The 21,591-nt window shown below is 39.7% G+C and overlaps 1 protein-coding gene across 1 annotated transcript in view; it reads right to left on the bottom strand.

The window, feature by feature from the left end:
* The window catches only part of LOC140202164 (ALK tyrosine kinase receptor-like), a 328,364-nt gene that overhangs the window by 257,403 nt on the left and 49,370 nt on the right, over positions 1-21,591 (bottom strand). The gene's annotated exons all lie outside the window — the stretch shown is intronic.

The raw sequence follows: 21,591 nt of genomic DNA, 5'->3' as shown, positions 1-21,591 counted from the left end.
CTACCATCAATTTTGTACCTCTTGACATTTACATAAACTCATTATTGATTTTTAACTCACTCATTTCTATCTATCGCCTCCGGGAGCTGAACATAAATGAAACACGAGATGAATTTAAAAGTAGTAGATGCCAATATAAGCAACTATATATTTTTGAAAAAGTGTGAGGTCATGCAGTTTGGCAAGAGGAATACTGGTTGCAGAAAAGGTTCACAGGAATGTTACCCGGACTGAAGGGCTTGAGTTATAAACAGAGATTGGACAAGCTGGGACTGATCTCCCTCGGGTAAAGAAAGCTGAGGTTTATAAAGCTATGAAGTGTATAGGAAGGGTGAATAGTCATACACTTTTTCCACAAGTTAGGCAGGCAAGAAGGTCCGAAACTAGAGGCAATGGGTTTATAGTGAAAAAAGAAAGGTTTAAAGGGGATCTGAGGGACAGTCTTTTCACATGGAAGAAGATGGGAACATAGAATGAAATGCCAGATGAAGTGATAGATCTAGGTACAATTACCATAAGAGCATAAGACATTGGAGCATAATTAGGCCATTCTGTTTATTGAGTCTGCCCTGCCACTCCATCATGGCTGATTTATTATCCTTCTCAACCCTATTCTTCTGCCTTCTCCACGTAATCTTTTGATTCTTTGACTAATCAAGTGCCAATCAAACTCTATTTTAAATATACTCATTGACGTGGCCTCCACAGCTACCTGCGGCAATGTATTCTGCAGATTCACCACCCTCTGGCTCAAGAAATTCCTCCTCATCTCTCTTTTAATGGGATGTCCCTCTAGTTTGAGGCTGTCACCCCTGGTCCTAGGCTCACTCACTATAATAAACTTACTCCCTACATCCACTCCATCCAGTCCTTTCAACATTCAACAGATTTCAATGAGATCTTCCCTCGTTCTTCTAAACTCCAGCGAGTACAAGCCCAGAGCCATCAAACACTCCTTTTACATTGACTCTTTCATGCCTGGAATCATTCTCTCGAATCTCCTCTGGATCTTCTCCAATGTCAGCACATCTTTTCTTAGATAAAGGGTCCAATATTCCACCTGTAGTCTGACCAATGTCTTATAAAGCCTGAGCATTAGATCCTTGCTTTTATATTTAGTCCTCACAAAATGAATGCTAACGTTACATTTGCCATCATTAGGAACAACTCAATGTGCAACTTAACCTTGAGGGAATCCTGTACAAAGACTCTCAAGTCCCTTTTCAGCTCTGATTTTTGAATTTTCTCTCCATTTAGAAAATAGTCTATGCTTTCATTTCTTCTACCAAAGTGCATGATCATACACTTTCTTACACTATATTCCATATGTCACTTCTATGCCCATTCTCCCAATCTATTTAAGTCCCTTTGCAGACTCACTGCTTCCCCCACCCATCTTTGTATCATCTACAAACTTGGCCACAAAGCCATCAGTTCCAGCATTGAAATCATTTACACGTAACTGCTCTAAAAAGCCTTGCAGAGGGTGGTTAGGGGAGCAGAGAGGTTATTGGGGTCTCCCTACCTTCTGTCCAAGACCTCTTCCAGAGTCGATGCCTCCAGAAGACACGGTACATCATTAAAGACCCCTCACACCCTCTCCATGAACTGTTTGTTCTTCTGCCATCAGGCAAACGTTACAGGAGCATCAAAACTAAAACCACAAGGCTACTAAACAGCTTCCTCCCACAGGCAGTCAGACTGCTAAATAGCTACTCCACCTGACTCTGCTTTGGACACTTTTAACTTGCACTGGACACTTATAACTTGATTTTAACTGACATGTGGCTGTTGTGTTTTACTATTTATTGTTATGTTTATTATTTAGTGTTGCGTTTGTTATGTTATGATTGCATAGCCCCTGAGAAACGCTGTCTCATTCTGCCCTGCAGAGCTAATGCATGGTTAGAATGACAATAAAGCTTTTTGAATCTTGAATTGAATCTTTATAGACATTCTATGCACACCCTCTCTTGGGATTCCGCATCAATCTGATTTTGCCAATCTACCTGCATATTGAAATCCTCATTACTATTGTAACATTGCCCTTTTGACATGCCTTTTCTATCTCCCATTGTAATTTGTATCCCACATCCTATCTACTGCTCAAGGACAGTATATAACTCTCATCAGGTCTTTTTACCCTTGCAATTTTACCTCATTCTTCCCACAAGAATTCTGTATCTTCTGATCCTATGTCACCTGTTTCTAAGGACTTGATTTCATTTTGTTTTACCAACAGAGCCACCCCACTCCCTCTGCCTATCTGTCTATCTTTTTGATACAAGGTGTATCCTTGGATGTTAAGCACCTATGATCTTCTTTCAGCTATGAGTCACTGATGCCCAGAATGACGTACCTGGCAGTCTCTAACTGCACTGCAAGATCATCTACCTATTCCATATACTGCATGCATTCAGACATAACACCTTCAGTCCTGTATTCATCACCCATTTTCTATTTTGCCCCCATGTTACACTTTCACTGATCCCACCTACTACAATTCTGCCCCATCAGCTGCCCGTCCTTCCTCACAGTCTCACTGCACACTGCATCTTCTTGTATGCCACCTGCCCATTGTCAGCTCTATCACTCCAGTTCACACACCCTTGCCAAATTAGTTTAAACTCTCTCCGCCAGCTCAAGCAAACTCATCCCTTCTGTACAGGTTTAAACTCTCCCCAACAGCTCGAGCAAACTCATCCCTTCGGTACAGGTTGTACCTTCACCAGAAGAGATCCCAATGATCCAAAAATCTGAAATCCTGCTCCCATTTATTACAACATTTAGAGAGGTGCGTGGATAGGAAAGGATTAAAGGGATACAGGGTAAATAGAGGCAAGTGGGATTAGTGTAGATTGGCAGCTTGGAAGGCATGGATGTGTGGGGCTGAAGTGTTTGTTTGCGTACTGTATACTGTACCTCTAAGAGTCTGTCTTCTTGAATGGTAATCTTTCTATCTTAATGGCAGAAATTGAAACAAGTTAGCAGGCAGGTGAAGAAAATGACTGGAATGCAGATGGTACATTGGCTTCTAATGCAAGGAAAAAGCTACAGTTTCTAAAATAGGGAAATACTGTTACAATGATGCAGAGTATGGGTTAGATTGGGATTGTAGTCCTATGCACAGAGGATATCAGCTCTCTTATGTACAGAGGATATCCTGGCATAGCACTAGTTGAAAAAAGATTCATTGGACTTACTGCTGAAATGAGAGAGCTGGCCAGTCATAAACAGCTAAAGAAATTAGATCTACGTTATTTGTCTTTTAAAAGAATGAAGGCTGACCTTAATGAATCATTTACTAGCAAAGTACACATACGGTATGTTACCATAAACAACCCTGAGACTCAGACTCAATAAATCCATAATCATTATAGAATTTATGAAGTTCTGCACAACAGGACAGGCAACCAGTATGCAAAAGACAGGAAACTGCAAATACAAAAAGGGAAAAAAATAAAAATAATAGTAAATGAATAAGATACAGATAGAGAGAACATAACAAGAAAAATCCTTGAAAATTAGTCCATAGGTTGTGGGAACAGTTTGGTGATGGGGCAAGTGAAGTTGAGTGCAATTATCCCCTCTGGTTCAAGAGCCTGATGGTGAGGGATAATAACTGTTCCTGAATCTGGTGCTGAGAATCCTAAAGCTCCTCCTGATGGCAGCAGTGAGAAGAGAACATGACCTTGGTGGTGGGTGTCTCTGATGACGGATGCCGCTTTCCTGTGACAGCGATTCATGTAGATGTGCTTAATGGTGGGGAGAGCTTTACCCATGATCCACTGGGCCACATCCACTACTTTTTGTAGGATTTTCTGTTCAAGAGCATTAGTGTTTCCAAACCGGACTATGATGCAGCCAATCAATATACTCTCCACCACACATCAATAGAAGTTTGTCAAAGTTTTAGATGACATGTCGAATTTTCGGAAACTCCTACAGATGTAGATGCACTGCCATGCATTCTTTGTGATTGCACTGTGTGCTGGGACCACGACAGGTCCTCCCAAATAATAACACCGAGGAATTTAAAATTGCTGTCCCGCTTCGCCTCTGATCCTCCAAGGAGGACTGGCTGATGGACCTCCAATCGTCTCCTCCTGATAATTCCTCCTAATAATCAGCTCCTTGGTCTTGCTGACATTGAGTAAGAGGTTGTTGTTATGGCACCACTCAGTCAGATTTTCAATTTCCCTCCACTATGCTGATTCATCACCATCTCTGGTGACGACGACAGTGGTGTTAGCAAACTTAAATACGAAATTGCAGCTGTGCTTAGCCACATAGTCTAAAGTGTTTTTTTGACAGATTGGGGAATTGGGAGCAATGGGAGCTAGCACAGAGGGGGGATGAGGCGTGGGGCCAATCAACCACTATTATATTTAATAACAAAGACAGGCTTGAGGGAAAAGTTACCTTTTCCTTCTCCCATTTTCTGAATTCATGCTCATTTATTAATTCCATTTTAGCTTTAATTGCAGAGCAGGCACAGAGATGTGCAAAGAAGATGAATGTCAGAGGGATGCATGTAAACAAAACAAGCCTTACAGTTCCACAATTTGTCTCAGGAAGTTTTATAAAAGGCATGATTTTAATACTTGTAACATTAACAGGTGGCCTATAATAATTTTAGTTTTTTTCTTTATGCTTTAATTATCAAAAAAGCTTCTGGCAAACTTCGGTACTTAACCTTAATGTAGTAAATATCTATCCATGAGTTTCTCACGTCAAACAGAAGCTAAAAATATACTTCACTTCAACTTGAAATTGCCAGTTTAGAAAACACTTACTCTGAAAATTTGACAGCATACATGTAGGCTTTGCATCTAATGTATAATTCAAGCTCAAAGTAGGTTTTTTTATCAAAGAATCTCAAAATGACACTGACGTGAATTTGACTTGTATGAGCATTTTGAATTTCCAATATACATTATACATTAATATTACATGTACTGTCCTGACAGGATCTGTATGCAGCTCCAGTTCCCATGTAAGCCTGCTAAACTACTATTCCCCACAGATCCAATTAAACTACAAGTCTCTTGATTCCGTTATTCTTCTTGCCCTCTTTTGAGAACAGGACTTCTAATGCAACCGATAAAAATCTGACCTCTTAAACCATAAAACTGAAAACAAATATATTATTTCATTTTGAAGTGATTGTGGCTTATTTCTCACTCAAAGAGTCTTTGGGTAATTACCAGACAGAATGACTGAGCTATCACCTTGCAGCAAGGTTCTTGTCCAATCCCACAAGACACAAGTTACTCAGTAGCCCTTTGTGCTGCATGTTATAAAAGGCGATTTCAAAATATTTTAATCAATATCTACCAGGCTTCTATTATTCAAATCCTGCATAAGCTTTCAAAAATATAATAGAGAAATAATCAGGGTATAATTTCCACCCCATGTATCCAATATTCATCTACAGAGCTGTAGTTAACTGTAGTTACACCTGTTTGCCCACAGCAGTGAAGAGTTACTCACATGCCCTTCTGAAAGCCAACAGATTTATGTTTCTGGGCATGGTCTGAGTGACAAGAGAAGCTAGAATTCATTCTGTAGTTTTGATACATGCATAGACAGGTAGATAGGAAAATACCTTTTCCACTGGGAGTATCTGGAACATGCAAATTTAAGGCCATCCATGAAGAAGCCAGACACAATGGACCCTTTAAGCATAAGACACTAGGTTTGAAATGCTAATGTGTAGCACATGGAACGGTACAAATTCTATCATAAAATTTGAATTGGAAAATTTGGATCTTACTGTAAGTTTCGCAAAGCTCATAATTTCCTCTACAGGTTTTCTTTGCACTTAATGTACAAATGTAAGGAACAGCACAGACATGAGCAGGGGCTGCTAAAAATACCTGAGTGGCACTTGCATGATTTTGGACATTTCAATGTGTCACAGTGATGGACCTAAACTGTTCATGCAGAAGTGGTTTTCAGATATGCCTTATTGACTTTGCAAGAGTGTCTGTCTGATCAAAAGACCCTCTTCTCATTGCACAATTTCCTAAGAAAGTGGGGAAATTGTGCTCAATGTAGTCCTTATCTCAATGGCTTTCTGTGTGGCTACATCAAGATGTGTATAACCCTGAACTCCATTTAAAAACAAAAACAGGGTCACAACAGGAGATGGTTCAAAGGACGTTCACGAAAATGATTCTGTGATTGAAAGGCTTAACATGTGAAGAACATTTGATGGCTCTGGGCCTCTACTCACTGAAGTTCAGAAGAATGAGATGTGACCTCATTGAAAACTATCAAATGTTTAAAGACCTCATTAGAGTGGATGCAGAGAGGATGTTTTCTGTGCTGGGGAAGAGCAGAGGACACAGCCTAGAATAGAGGGCATTCTAAAAAGAGGTGAGGTGGAATTTCTTTAGCCAGAGATTGGTGAATCTGTGAAATTCCTTGTCATAGGCGGCTGTGAAGGGCAAGTCACTGGGTATACTTAAGGCTAAGATTGATAGATTCTTGATTAGTCAGAGCATGTAGGGATATGGGCAGAAGGCAGGAGACTGGGGCTGAGAGGGAAGATAGATCACCCATAATGAAGTGGTGGAGCAGATTCAGTGGGCTAAATGCCCAAATTCTGCTCCTATGTCTTATGGTCTCAAGGTTCCATTTGGTCGCAAGTCAGTGAGGGCGGATCTGGTAATATTTCATTGAGTTGAATCATTCTGCACCAACCGTCTCTTAAAGAAAATATTCCATAGAAGAATTCCTTTGGTAGAGGTTTAGATGGAACATCCTCAAGGTTCTGTGATTCCTTGAGTGGAACGTCAAAGTTATTTCTCATAACCAGAACTTAAAACAGGCACTGAGATTTTGATTCACTGAACCTCTGCATTATTGCTCATGCACACCAGAATGTGGTGCATTGTACGAGGGGTGATTGATAAGTTCGTGCCCTAAGATAGGAGGAGTCAAATTTAGAAAACCTAGCACATTTATTTTTCCTGCATGTACACACTTAGTCCAGCGGTCGTGGAGCATACTCTTCTTTGTAGAAATCAGCGTCTTGGACCTCCAGAAAGTGGTCAACAGCAGGGGTGATTGATAAGTTCGTGGCCTAGGGTAGAAGGAGGTGAGTTATTAACTTCAAACTTTCTGCATTTTCACTCAAAGAGTTGAACTGCACGTGCATGTAATGAGAGCGGTATAACTCATCTCCTTCTACCTTAGGCCACAAACTTATCGATCACCCCTTCTATGGACCACCTGGAGGTCCAAGATGCTCTCGTTACATGCATGTGCAGTTCATCTCTTTGAGTGATAATGCAGAAAGTTTGAAGTTAATAACACATCTCCTTCTACCATAGGCCGCGAACTTATCAATCACTCCTCGTAGCTTATCCTCAAGGTAGCTGCGATGTGAGCAAGTCCATTGTCCAGCTCATGATGGTGATAAAACTAACATTAGCTCCTTCTGGAACTTTTTTCAAGGAGGTCTGGAAAGAGATGCAACGTTTCATCCCATGCAGCTTGGAAAGTGATAAAGAAGAGGAAGGAGTTGAGCTTGGTATAGTTCAGCAGTGATAATACTGAATAGTGGGACAGGTTTGAAGGACTTAGTGGTCTAATCCTGCTTTTGTACTTTCTCGTGTTCTTGAATTCTGAAAGTTTTCCAGTTCGCAATGGATTAATTACCGAAAAGAGATTCTGAGGTATCTATGTAATTAAAATGATATCCTTATCACCATAGAGACTGAACAGAACACATGAGAGTGCTGGAAGAGGTGCACAACACATTACAAAATGCCAACATATAGCTGAAATGCAATGCAAGCATTATACAGTCTGAGAAGTAAAGGTGAAAGCTGATGTGGCTGTGAGATTGCTGACTACAAGCCATTCCCAGGTAATAAATAAGCTCCATTTTTATAGACATTTATACACTAAAAACGCTCATAATGGCAACTGTGCCTCCAAAGTGTTGTAATGAATGGCAGCAAAACAAAATCAAACTAATAAGAAACAATTACTTAAAGTCAAGAGAGAGCAAACTTTCATAGATATGTATGTATGTTGGAATTTTGTATTTAACAATATTATGGGAACTCGTTCTGATGTAGGGTGGATGCTCATAAATTGGATACTCTTAAGCCAGGAATGGTCTGTCGTGATACAGAGTTTTTTCACTCCTTCTTTAGGATACTGCCGAAGAATATGGTAGTGAACCTTGTCAACAATTTCAAATATTACTGCAGTATCCTAAAGAAGGACCGAAAAAGTTCTTTCTTCTTCAATTCTTATTACAAAAAGTGTATACCTTTTGTTGGGTATTTAATATTTCAGTAATATTTGAATAATATTGTAAATATATTGTTTGATTAACCATTCTTTGTTGTTTACGTAATGCATTGTGGGTTATATGTAGAAGTACGTAAATGGCTTATGTCATTACGCTGCTTCATCATACGTACACACCTACCTAGCTTTGGGGTGTATGGGGTGTCAGAGAGGGGTAGCACCTCTGGTGGGGGAACATATCACGTCCTTTTCAAGGCAGTTAGTCCACCTTTGGTCCCCACCTGGCACTCTGCTCTCATCTGTGGCTCCCCGTAGCTGTTTGCATGCGACAGCATCCACACGCCGGGCAACGGCTTCGACAAGTCAGCTAAACCAGGTGAGGGTAGCTAACGGGTCTCAAACCCTTGGTGAGACAGGGAGTTGTCCATCCCAGCATGTGAAGACAGACTCTGGCGGATTGAACGGACGAGACCAATGGAAGGTCCAACGGTCAAGAAGGCGGTCTCTGCAAGCGTTGTGGAACATGTAGAGCAGGACAAGGCACAGAAGACATCCTGGTCATCCACTGCGCCTAGTCCCATCTCCAGCCATCTCGACTCTGTCTTGCCATTGGATCCAGATGGGAATTGGGAAGAGAGAGTGAGGCTGACACTGCACAACTCTCCCTCACTCAAATCCAAATCACGCGCTAGTCTCGACACCATCATTATGGTGTTGAGGTCCTCATCAACATCGACGATGGACGAACACATAGACGCCTAGCTTCAAGTAAAAATGAAGATAGACTCACATTCCAGGCTCCCTTGTTTTCCTTTCAATTAGTTTTTATGCTTTGGAGTTCTGAAACATTACACCTTTCTCTGAGGTGAAGAGGAAAAAGGGCAAGTAGATAAATAGAGCAAAACCTATTAGCATATCTCTGCTAATTATTAAGATCTGTGGAAAGTTTTACAACTATCTTATTATGTTTCTGACTGTGTTATCAGTGCATACCTTCTTACATGCTCACCATCAGTAAGGAAAACTATGGGCAGTTTGAACAAGAACTTTTGCCATCATTTCTGGATTAGTTGATTTTAGTAGTGATTGTAAAAAGAAATGCAGATTCTGAAAATCAGAAAAAAAATCAACATTCTAGAAACAGATGTTTAGGCAGCATCTGTAAAAAAGTATCTTAAAGCATTAATATTAAATGCTCCTGGTTGGCAGGTACTTCCTAATCCCTCACAGATCCCATAAAATTGCTGTGCAAGTTAATAGAGTGTTTAAGAAGGCGTATGGTGTGGTGGACTTTATTAGTTGGGGGATTAAATTTGAGAACCATGAGGTAATGTTGCAACTCTATAAAACTCTGGTTAGACCACACTTCAGGTGTTATATACAGTTGTGGTCACCATATTACAGGAAGGATGTGGAAGCTTTAGAGAGGCTGAAGAGGAAATTTATCAGGATACTGCATGAATGTGAGATCCTGTCTTATGAAGACAAGTTGAGTGACTTAGAGTTATTCTCTCTGGACCAAACGGAGATGACAAATGACTTTACAGAAGTGTACAAGATGATGGAAGGTATAGATAGAGTGGACAACCAGAGGCACTTCCCCAGGGTGGAAATGTCTAAAATGAAGGGGCATAATTTTAAGCTAATTGGGGGAAAGTATAGAAGGAATGCAGAGGTAGTTTTTTTTTTAAAACACAGAGACTGGTGGGTGAATGGAACGTGCTGCCAGGTGTGGTAGTGGAGGTAGATACATTAGGGACTTTGAGACTCTTGGGCATATGGATGAAAGAAAAATGAAGGGCTAAGGGGGAAATGAAGGGTTTGGTTGATCTTGGGGTAGATTTGCCACAGCATCATGGGCTGAAAGGCTTGTGCTGTTCTGTGTTCTAAAAACGATCAGTTGCAACATTCAGACCAAATCTGTCGACACCATTGCAATGATGGGTCACCTTTCTGTTTCCGCTGGCCTTTTCAGCAAGGTACCGTGCATGAAGTCATATGCTAACAGTAGAAGCACTAATACCTCTACTCACAGTGGAAGTAATGAATTAGCAAATAACATTTTTCGATTGGAAGTTGCTGATAATGATTTTCTGGTGACAGCTGCAGAGGGATACCCATAATGAAGTTTATTAACAGAGCTTGTGGAGATAAAGTGAATAAAGAAGTGTAAATGAAGTGTAGTTAAGAAAGCTTATGAAGCGTTAGCTTTCATAAGTCGAGGGATAGAGTTTAAGAGTCACGGGGTAATGATGCAACTCTATAAAACTCTGGTTAGGCCACGCTTTGAGTACGGTGTCCAGTTCTGGTCGCCTCACTATAGGAAGGATGTGGAAGCATTGGAAAGGGTACAGAGGAGATTTACCAGGATGCTGCCTGGTTTAGAAAGTATGCATTATGATCAGAGATTAAGGGAGCTAGGGCTTTACTCTTTGGAGCGAAGAAGGATGAGAGGAGACATGATAGAGGTATACAAGATATTAAGAGGATTAGATAGAGTGGACAGCCAGCGCCTCTTCCCCAGGGCACCACTGCTCAATACAAGAGGACATGACTTTAAGGTAAGGGGTGGGAAGTTCAAGGGGGGTATTAGAGGAAGGTTTTTTACTCAGAGAATGGTTGGTGCATGGAATGCACTGCCTGAGTCAGTGGTGGAGGCAGATACACTAGTGAAATTTAAGAGACTACTAGACAGGTTTATGGAGGAATTTAAGGTGGGGGGTTATATGGGAGGCAGGGTTTAAGGGTCGGCACTACATTGTGGGCCAAAAGGCCTGTACTGTGCTGTACTATTCTATGTTCTATGAAATCAGATCTTGCTGGAGAAGGCAGTCAATGGGTCAAAGCTGCTTGAATTGGGGCCATAGAGAAGAGATTCTGAAGGTACTATACTCATGCATAGTCAAGGTATCTAAAATGAATCATTCAAATGAAAGCAGTGGCCAGAGACACAAGTGTATTGTGCACTTTGAAATTCAGTGAATAGACTAGTAGAATTCAGAAACACAGTTCCTTTGAAGGCAATGGGTAGCACTGAAGGAATTATGTATTAGGTGACACATGCTGCAGTTCTAATACAATGCAAGGCTGTGATTGGTTACTACATTTAATGCCATGTAACTCAGACAATAGCATCTCCAAGTTTTCTTCCAAGTTTCCCCTTATCCAATGTAATGGAGACTGCAGCACTGCTAAATAAAACCACATAGTGGCTAAAATATTATGGTCTGAACAATGATCATGGTGTCGGTGGGGAAAGAAATTGGTTAAAGAGTCCGTCTGAGGTATTAGCAGGTTGCTAGCTTTTATGGTAAAAGGTGGATAAAATTGCAGGGGTAGTGAAAAGCAGATACATGCCCTTTCATGAGAATATGTTTCAAAAATAATCCCTGTTACTCATGTAATCAAGATTACAGAATTCTTAGGTTATTCTTATTATTTCAGGGAAAGCTGCTTAAGATAAAAATCAGAAATACTAAAGAGTCAATTAAAAATGATTTCAAAAAACAAAGCTTGAGAAATAAAAGCATAAAACCTTATCACATACACAATATATCCATGACTAATGACTGGTTATTGATGTTGTATTTGACTAAGAGGATCAACTTACCCAACTCATCCTGATCTAGTATTTTGACAGCTACTCCTTCAACAAATGGATTGAACACTATAACTCAACTTCTCTAGATCACTGAAGCAAAATGGGAACAATTCATATGCTTCTGGCAAATGAATATTGTGACTACCTATGTTAAAAGGTCTTTCAATCTTGTTCTTCTCTACAAATATTTCTAGTTACATTTTCAGTCCACTAATATTTCCCATTTCAGCCTCTTCCTCTGATAGCATTCCCAACTCCATTTACCTGTTGTTGATGAAACTTCCACCAACACTATTGGTTACAGAATATAGGTAATTAACATAAAATATAGAGTGCATCTCAAACTGAGGCAAGTTATAACAGAATATTGAACATTAGTGTCAAAAGGAAAATAAACTTATTCTGATATTTCTTATTTATTTTCAATTTTATGAAATATCATTCAATTTCACAGCAGCTAACTTTGTTAAAATCAACATCTGGTTTTGCTTGCGTCTGTGGAAATAAATTGCTTTAGAATTGTGATTATGCAGAACTTTATAGATCTGCAGTTACTGGCCACATATAGATTGATAGCCTAAAATAATTTCAGTCACCAAGTGATGCCTTAATGGGAAATAATTACAATCTGTTCACTCTCAATGCAATTGTGAGGCAGAAGATGAATCTCATCTTAATGACTAGTAACATTGCACAAAAAATAAATTTGGCTTCCTGAATACTTTTGGATGCATTTTATAGATTTTGGGCTGCTGATCATGAAAATCACTATGAAATTTCCCTATTATGCATTATTTTTAAATATCGCCTATATCTGTTATTTCAATTCATAATTCAAGTTAGAATGACTGATGCCAAGAATACGGAAGGCATTTTTATTGCTGCACAAATCAAACAGGTTATCAATGACAGGCAATTCGAAGAACTTCTAGTGGGACTGGAGAAAATCTCATGGAAAGCATTCAAGGATGTTGTTGAAATTTTTCTTGGCATCTACAAAGCAGCAAACTACATGTAATTGGTTGACAACATGCTTCAATCATACAAAACCATGAAGAGCAACATGTCACTCAAGACTCATTTTGGGCATTCCCATTTAGAATTCTTTCCTGCAAATCTTGACACTGTCTGTGACGAGCATGGTGAAAGGTTTCACCAGGACATTGCATTCATGGAGAAATGGTATCAGGGCAACTGGAATTCATCAGTGCTGGCTGATTATTGCTGGACGCTTAAGTGAGAAGCCTCAGGCACTGAGTACAAATGAAAATAATCAACACAATATTTTTATCTTAGTTGAACTATTGTAAAGCATCAGCATTGTACTGGGTCACTGAGAGTTTAGTTACCAGTTAACATTGTATTTGCAGTATGGCTGATCACTGCTATTTCTTGAGTTGGTCATATCATGGACACTAGCATGCTGACGGTGCTCTCTATGGGAAAGCATGATATGGAGAGAGCTCTGAGTAAGTATTAGGCAATGTGAGTTAAGTCGTTTCACACTGAAGTGCTCCCTTTCAATTGCTTTTTCCTCCACAATTTCAGTTTTGCTTGTGTTACGTACTATTTGAATATAGACACTTGGTTTGCACCCAAGCATTTACCAGCACTGCTCTTGAATCATCTCCTGGAAGGTGTGTGAGAACATTCTCAGGCAAATCTGCAATAATCTTCCACACTTCAAGTCACACACACTCGACAATCCTGTGACAGAAGCTTGAGATCAGTATTCCAATCCGTGGTGAATAATAGACCATCCAGCACATTTCCATTTTGTGTCACCAGATCAAATTGTAAGTAAGATTTATGGAGCTCTTCAAAAGCAATTTCTTCTCTAGAGGTCAACACGAGCAAACTAAGGCAGGCATGATGATGCAACAAAGAGGACGAATGCAGATTTAAACAGGGAAATACAATATGCATCTCCAAAGTAAGCCACTTTGGCTAATAGCTTGCCCCCAAGACAACACTGATAGATTGGTGTTAAGTGTGATGAAATATGAGGAGATCCTTGTTGTTGGTTAAATGTGATGTGATTAAATGTGAGGAGATCATTGTTGAAAATAAGAAAGTCTTGTCAGAGTATTTCCTAAATGATAAGAATTTATGACCGAAGTGGGTAGGTACTTACATAGATCTAAAAAGCTACTGAAGAGGATAATGGTAATTAAATAACTACAGTGAGAACAAAAAAACTTTACAAATACCCAGCAGGTGAGGAAAAGCTGGTGGCCTTTCATTAGAGACAGGAAACAGTGGAGATAAAACAAATCTCAAATTAGAGAGAAAGATTGGGGATGGGAGATCTGTGATAGGGTGGAGACCAGGAGATGGTGCTGGCTGGAAGGTGGTGAGATAGGCTAATGAATAAAACAGATATGCTGGGAGAGATGCAAATAGGGGGAAAATAAAATCCTAAATAGCTGGCAGAGAAAGTCTGATTACCAGAAGTGTGAGATACAAGGCCGGAATATTTAATAACCTGAATTTCTTGCAATCTAGAAAGCTGCAATGTACCTCATGGAAAGATGCAATGCAGTTCCTCAGATTATATTGAATGTATTAGAGTAACATATTAGATATTAAAAGGCTAGAATGGAGGTGAGATGGAAGGATTAAATGAACTGGAAGCTCAGGGTCACTCTTGTAGGTTGGGAGTGTTGTGGATAGTGTGGAGGGCTGTCAGAGGTTACAGCGGGACACTGATAGGATGCAAAACTGGGCTGAGAAGTGGCAGATGGAGTTCAACCCAGATAAGTGTGAGGTGGTTCATTCTGGTAGGTCAAATATGATGGCAGAGTATAGTATTAATGGTAAGACTCTTGGCAGTGTGGAGGATCAGAGGCATCTTGGGGTCCAAGTCCATAGGACACTCAAAGCTGCTGGGCAGGTTGACTCTGTGCTTAAGAAAGCATATATGGTGCATTGGCCTTCATCAATCATGGAATTGAGCTTAGGAGCCAAGAGGTAATGTTGCAGCTAAATAGGACCCTGGTCAGACCCCAGTCAGACCCCACTTGGAGTATTGTGCTCAGTTCTGGATAGGGTCTTTTAAGAGACTCCTGGACAGGTACATGGAGCTCACAAAAATAGAGGGCTATGGGTAACCCTAGGTAATTTCTCAGGTAAGTTCATGTTCAGCACAGCTTTGTGGGCCGAAGGGCCTGTATTGTGCTGTAGGTTTGCTATATTCCTATGTCTTATTTACCAGAGATATATGGCAAAACAGCACCCATGTTATTTTCTACAATGCATATGAGACCACACAATGCAGTGTATTGGATTGGAAGAAGAAGAAAGTTGCCGATTCACCTGTAAAGAGTGAATGGGCATTTGGACTGCTAAGAGAGTGTAGGTGTTAGAGCTTGAAATTACATAGGAAGGTTCTAGAAGAAGTGTAATGCGTGTAGGCAGAACCAATATCCTGGTCCCTTTGGAATACTGAAAAAGAATTTTATAAGCATTTAAACTCAGAGACACTGTTGATTAATGAGGTGAACAACATATCATACCATTGAGGAACAAGAGTAGGCTTCTTTGCCACTCAACCCTGTCTGCTATTTAATAAGATCATGTTTTACCTGATATTCAGCTCAATGTTGCATTTTGCTCTATTCAAGTGTGTATGAAGAATCTTTCTACACCTGCTTTAACAATATCCTTCGACTCTGCTTCCACTGTCTTTTGAGGAAAAGAGTTCCAAAGGATTACAACCCACTAAAAGACACAAAAACCTCATTTACATCTTCAATGGGCTACCCGTTATTGTGCTAGTTTCCACTACAACAGCATACACTCTCTCAACATTCAACCTATCAAGGTGTTTCAGGATCTTTTTGCTTCAATAAAGTCACCTTTCACTCTTCTAAATTCCGGCAGATACAAGTTACGCCTGTCCAACTTTTCCTCAGAAGAAAACTTGGCTATTCCAGGTATGAGCCTAGTAAAACTTCTATGAATTGTTTTGAAAATATTAACATTCTTCCTTAAATAAGGACACCAGACATGATTCACCACTGCCTTATTTAATGGAAACATAAGCTTCTTCCATGTATACTGAAGAATACAAAACTACAGGTTTTCTGGAACTTGGAGCTAAATACAATGCAATTAAGTTACATGGAATGTAATTGAAAATGCAGCATCTCTGTCCTCAGTTTGATTGAAACTAGCTCTTTACTACAAAAGGTTGATGGAAAGAAAAGAAGTTGTAACGATCAAAGCTAAGTATCAAAGTTCTGTTAAAATGAGTAAAGAGCTGCAAATCATGGGACTGAGATCAAAGATAAAAAATTGACAAGAGAGATGGAAGTGAAGGCTTTCTGTCTAAAGATATCCATTTTCATATAAATACCCAATCATGCAGTTTATCAGGGCTTAGATGAGGAGATATAATGCAAATATTCGATGAGCTGTGTTTGACCAATTGAGATGAATGTGCTATGTCATTTAACTTGAGGCAGGGGTCCAGTTGGCAAAGTATATCACTAAACTGAACATTTTTAGCAGCTTAAAGGCAATGCATGATTTTTTAATGTCAAATGTAGAACCATGGTGGACTTCAAAGATTGATAATGAAAATGTCTATGGTACTTCATGGATGATAAATGGACATCAGGTGCTGGTGGAAAATGCCAAAATATGTAAGAAGAAAGAGTTCTGAAGAACTTTTTAAAGGAGAGGGAGAAGAAGGGCGAGGGGAAGAGGGGGTGGGAGTGGGGGTAGGGGGAGGGTGTAGGGGAGGGGGGTAGGGGTAGGGGGTAGGGGGAGATGCAGCAAATAACAGGATTTGAGGACAAATTGAAATGTACCCATAAATTAAGCCATGTTAGAATCTCAAAAATAAAAAGAAAATTATTTCATTTGGAAATTAATTTTAATTCAACTCAAAATATTAGGGAATGAGTAGAAGAATTCCAAGAATCATTTGAGTAGACAATGAAAAACACCTAGCTTGTTACATTCCTGCTGAACACAGATGTGGTGAGTGGTGCTGGAGTCATTTGTCACCAGGAACAGTCCAATCTGTTAGATCAGATTGGAAAGGAAAAGACACTTTCTTCATATTTTTACAGTTCAAGTAATAACTTTTCTTAGTGGTTCTAAACTTGTCAGCTATGAATGCTGTAATTCATCCATTATGAACTTGGGTGTTCCTCATGACTGCTCTGATAAACTTTCGTTCTTCAAAGTTACAACATAGAAACATAGAAACATAGAAAATAGGTGCAGGAGTAGGTCATTCGGCCCTTTGAGCCTGCACCGCCATTTATTATGATCATGGCTGATCATCCAACTCAGAACCCTGCCCCAGCCTTCCCTCCACACCCCCTGACCCCCGTAGCCACAAGGGCCATATCTAACTCCCTCTTAAATATAGCCAATGAACTGGCCTCAACTGTTTCCTGTGGCAGAGAATTCCACAGATTCACCACTCTCTGTGTGAAGAAGTTTTTCCTAATCTCGGTCCTAAAAGGCTTCCCCTCTATCCTCAAACTGTGACCCCTCGTTCTGGACTTCCCCAACATCGGGAACAATCTTCCTGCATCTAGCCTGTCCAATCCCTTTAGGATCTTATACGTTTCAATCAGATCCCCCCTCAATCTTCTAAATTCCAACGAGTACAAGCCCAGTTCATCCAGTCTTTCTTCATATGAAAGTCCTGCCATCCCAGGAATCAATCTGGTGAACCTTCTCTGTACTCCCTCTATGGCAAGGATGTCTTTCCTCAGATTAGGGGACCAAAACTGCACACAATACTCCAGGTGTGGTCTCACCAAGGCCTTGTACAACTGCAGTAGTACCTCCCTGCTCCTGTACTCAAATCCTCTCGCTATAAATGCCAGCATACCATTCGCCTTTTTCACCGCCTGCTGTACCTGCATGCCCACTTTCAATGACTGGTGTATAATGACACCCAGGTCTCGTTGCACCTCCCCTTTTCCTAATCGGCCACCATAGGAAATACTAGGCTCTTACTCTTTAAATGAAAGAAAGAAAAGATTGGAAGGCTGTCCACAGAAGACAGACCACTACATCTATTTCCCTCAAGCATAAAAAGGATAGTTTATTGAGTACCTTGAATCTAATTTTCCATTCATTTGTATCGTGACTGATCACTATAACTTTTTGCTTCGTATCCTTTGATGCTCTTATATGTAGAATTCTATTTCTCAGTCACAAATTTTCAATATGCACAGGAGTCAGCAACCACTTCTTTTTGTTGGGAGAGTTCCAAACATCTGCTGTACATCTTGTAAAAAAAAATTCAGATTTGCTAAAAATATGTATACAATTGGAAGCCCTTACTAAACCTGTGCAGATTACAGAGGCAACATTTGTATTTCAATTACTCATTATTCACAGTGTATCCAAAGTTGCTCATTTTTATTAACCTTTATTCACTTAGCTGTTATACGATCCTCTTATTCAAATATTTGGAAGTGTAGTTTCCACCTCAAATAAATCCACTTCTACTAAATCTGTCAAGATTTCCTTACCCAGAAATTCTTTTCAAACATATCTGGATATCAATCAGCATGAAATGTGCCATGATCTGGAACAATTGGTCAGTGCTTTAAAATGTAACCTCTATAAAAACCGTTGCCTTGAAAATAACATCTATTGACATTTCTGAAGTGTATTTAACACACTTAAGAATAGTGTGACACAAAATATAGAAAATTTAAATCAATGTTAGTACACGGTCTACAGCTTACATAGTTAGAAATGACTGAAGATTACTTTTTAAATTTTTCATGAGATTCCCCACTGTGATTGATTCCCAACACTTCTGAGGTGACCTAGTAAGCTATTTGGATTAAAAAAAATCACAATCAGAATTAAACTGGACAGGTCACCTGACATCAACATAGGCACTAGATGTAACAGAGACAGAGGACTAGAATAAAAATGCATGGACGTAATACTGAGGCTGTTAATAAGATGTTAATCAGACCACATTTTCAGGCACCGTGGTGGCATTGTGGTGAGCTCAACACTATTACAGCTCAGGGAGTCAGAGAATGGAGTTCAATTCCAACGTCATCTGTAAAGAGTCTCTGTACGCCTTCCCTATTTAATGAATGGGTTTCTCTGGTGTGCCGCTTTCTCCTCACAATCCAAAGATGTACTGGTCAGTAGGTTAATTGTTCATTGTAAATTGTCCCACCATTAGGCTAGGGTTAGATTGGGATTACTGGGCAGCGTGGCTCGAAGAGTTTACTCTGTACTGTATCTCTAAATCAACCAATCAATAAATAAATCAATAGATATTATGGGAAATTTTGGCCCCAGTATCTAAGGAAGGATGTACTGGCATTGGAGAATGTCCAGAGGAGGTTTATAGAAATAATCCTAAGGATGAAATGGTTAACTTATGAGGAGTGTTTGATGGCTCTTAGAGTATACTTGCCAGAGTTTAGAAGAAAAAAGGGGGATTGCATTAAAACCTATTGAATATTGAAAATACTAGATAGATTGGATATAGAGACTGTTTCCAGTAGTGGAAGAGTCTAGGACTAGAGGGCAGAGCCTCGGAATGGATGGGCATCCATTTAGAACAGAGATGAGGAGGAATTTCTTTAGCCAAAGAGTGGTGAATCTGTGGAATTCATTGCCACAGATGGCTGTGGAGGTCAAGACAATGGGTGTACTTAATGCAGAGGTTGATTTGTAAGCCTGTCAAATTTTTGGGAAAAGGCAAGAGAATGGGTTGATAGGGAATAACAAATCAGCCACTATTGAATGGCAGAACAGTCTTAAAAGGCTGAATGCCTTAATTGTGCTCCTGTATCTTATGGTCTTATCGTTCATCCCACTCTTATCGCAAAGCCAAACGACCAATTTTGTTTCAGTGTGGATAGCAGAGGAGAATGTCAGACATTACAGCTGATGGAGCAAAAGAAATGAAGGGCCAACCTGGAGAAATTTCAATTTAAGAACACTGGAATACTAATCAGCAATACAGTAAGTTATAGATAGAGCTGAGTAAATGCAGAATAGATCATATCAAAGTGCTGCAGTTTTGTCATATCCATTTGTAAATAGTGTCAGACAATTACACATCTGATGTTAAAAACAGAACACTTGCAGTTACCTTCATTCCAGCGTACTGAGCAAATGATCAACTCCAACCTCCTACAGAGGATTGGCCATTGCAGAAGCTATACCTCAGGTAGTTCACCTCAATCCATATTACATAAACAACTAGTACTGGTTACAGCAAAGGCTATAAATTCAACAAAATCGCACCTTAAAGACTGAGGTTGTAGAGACATATTACATCCAAAAACAATGGGACAAATCTAACCCAGCCAATTACCACCCTGTCAGCCCTCTTTTAGTCTGAAGCCAAGTGACTGGAAGGTCATTGACAGCACTGCCAAACATTATTTAAATCACCAATATCCATCTCACTGAATATCATTTTGAGATCCAATGAACTGCACCTCTGTATCTCATGAAAGCTTAGGTCCAGATCTGGACAAGAAAAATCTAAACGCCAGATGTAAGATAGAAGTGGTTGTTTATTACATCAGGTAGCAAGAGACCAAATGTACCACCCAAGTAAAATATCCACTCTTTGAAGTCATGGGTTACATAACCTAATATGATTGTGTGTATACGATATCAATTATGTCGACAGGCTAGTCTGCATCCGTGTGAAGAAAAATAGAATCAACATTTTAGGTAAGAAATGAAAAGGTGTCAAAAGAAGTTTGGAAAGTTGCAGAGAAGTTGAAAGGTCAGGGAGGGGGATATATCTGATAGAGTGAAACCAGGGCAACCATAGGAATAAAATGTAATAAAGGTTATCTGGCGAATGGGAAAATAAATACAGTGTATCCCCTTCTTCCACTAGCATTACAAGCTTCTTTTGAACTCAATTAACACAACCAACCTAAAGCCATCAACTCTGTTTCTTTTCCCACAGATGCAGCCTGACCTTCTGAGGATTTCTATTATTTTCTGTTTCATTTTGAGATTTCCAACATCTGTGCAGCGTTCATTGGATCTTAAATGTTCACACGGTATTCAGTTCCATTTGTAATCCTCAGAAAGTGAAGAACCATGCAGAATGACAGGAATAACATTTAGGCTTAATCTGATAAATGGCAAATTATATTCATGCAAACAGTACCAGGTATTGACCACCCGAATGGATCAGTATACTTGAACACTTTCTACCTATTAATAACATGGCGATACCTCCACTACATAAATTGCCATGGCTTAAAATAGTGCACACTGCCATCATTGCAAATAAATTAGGTATGGTTAATAAATGATGGTCTTTTCTGTTATTCCTTCTGAATAAAATAGTACTCTGTTTCTCCAATTTTTTCCCTTTGTCTTACTGTTGGCAACTATAACTCCAGACATTCTAGTTCTAGGCTTTGTAATTTCCTTCCTCCACTCCCCACTTCCCCCCTTCCTTGAGATGCTCTGTACGCCCTCCTTTATGACCATGGTTTTAGTTCTAATGTTTCTGTTCATCTAATTATGTTGCTCTTGCATGTCGCGAATTATTTTATGTTAAGTGCAGACAAGCAGGAATAGGCTTCTGTTGTTGTTGTCTCACTCCTGCATTCTACTCTTTATGAATTGCAGCACGCATGCTATAATGATCAGAAATCACAAGAGTCCACAAGATAAGATTTTTTGAAATTTCAGTGATGTTTTGCATGGTTCTGCTTCATTTTGATCAGCAGCAT

The sequence above is a fragment of the Mobula birostris genome, chromosome 8 (assembly GCF_030028105.1).
Source record: "Mobula birostris isolate sMobBir1 chromosome 8, sMobBir1.hap1, whole genome shotgun sequence".
Lineage (NCBI taxonomy): Eukaryota > Metazoa > Chordata > Chondrichthyes > Myliobatiformes > Myliobatidae > Mobula > Mobula birostris.
This window is presented reverse-complemented; position numbering and strand designations above follow the sequence as displayed.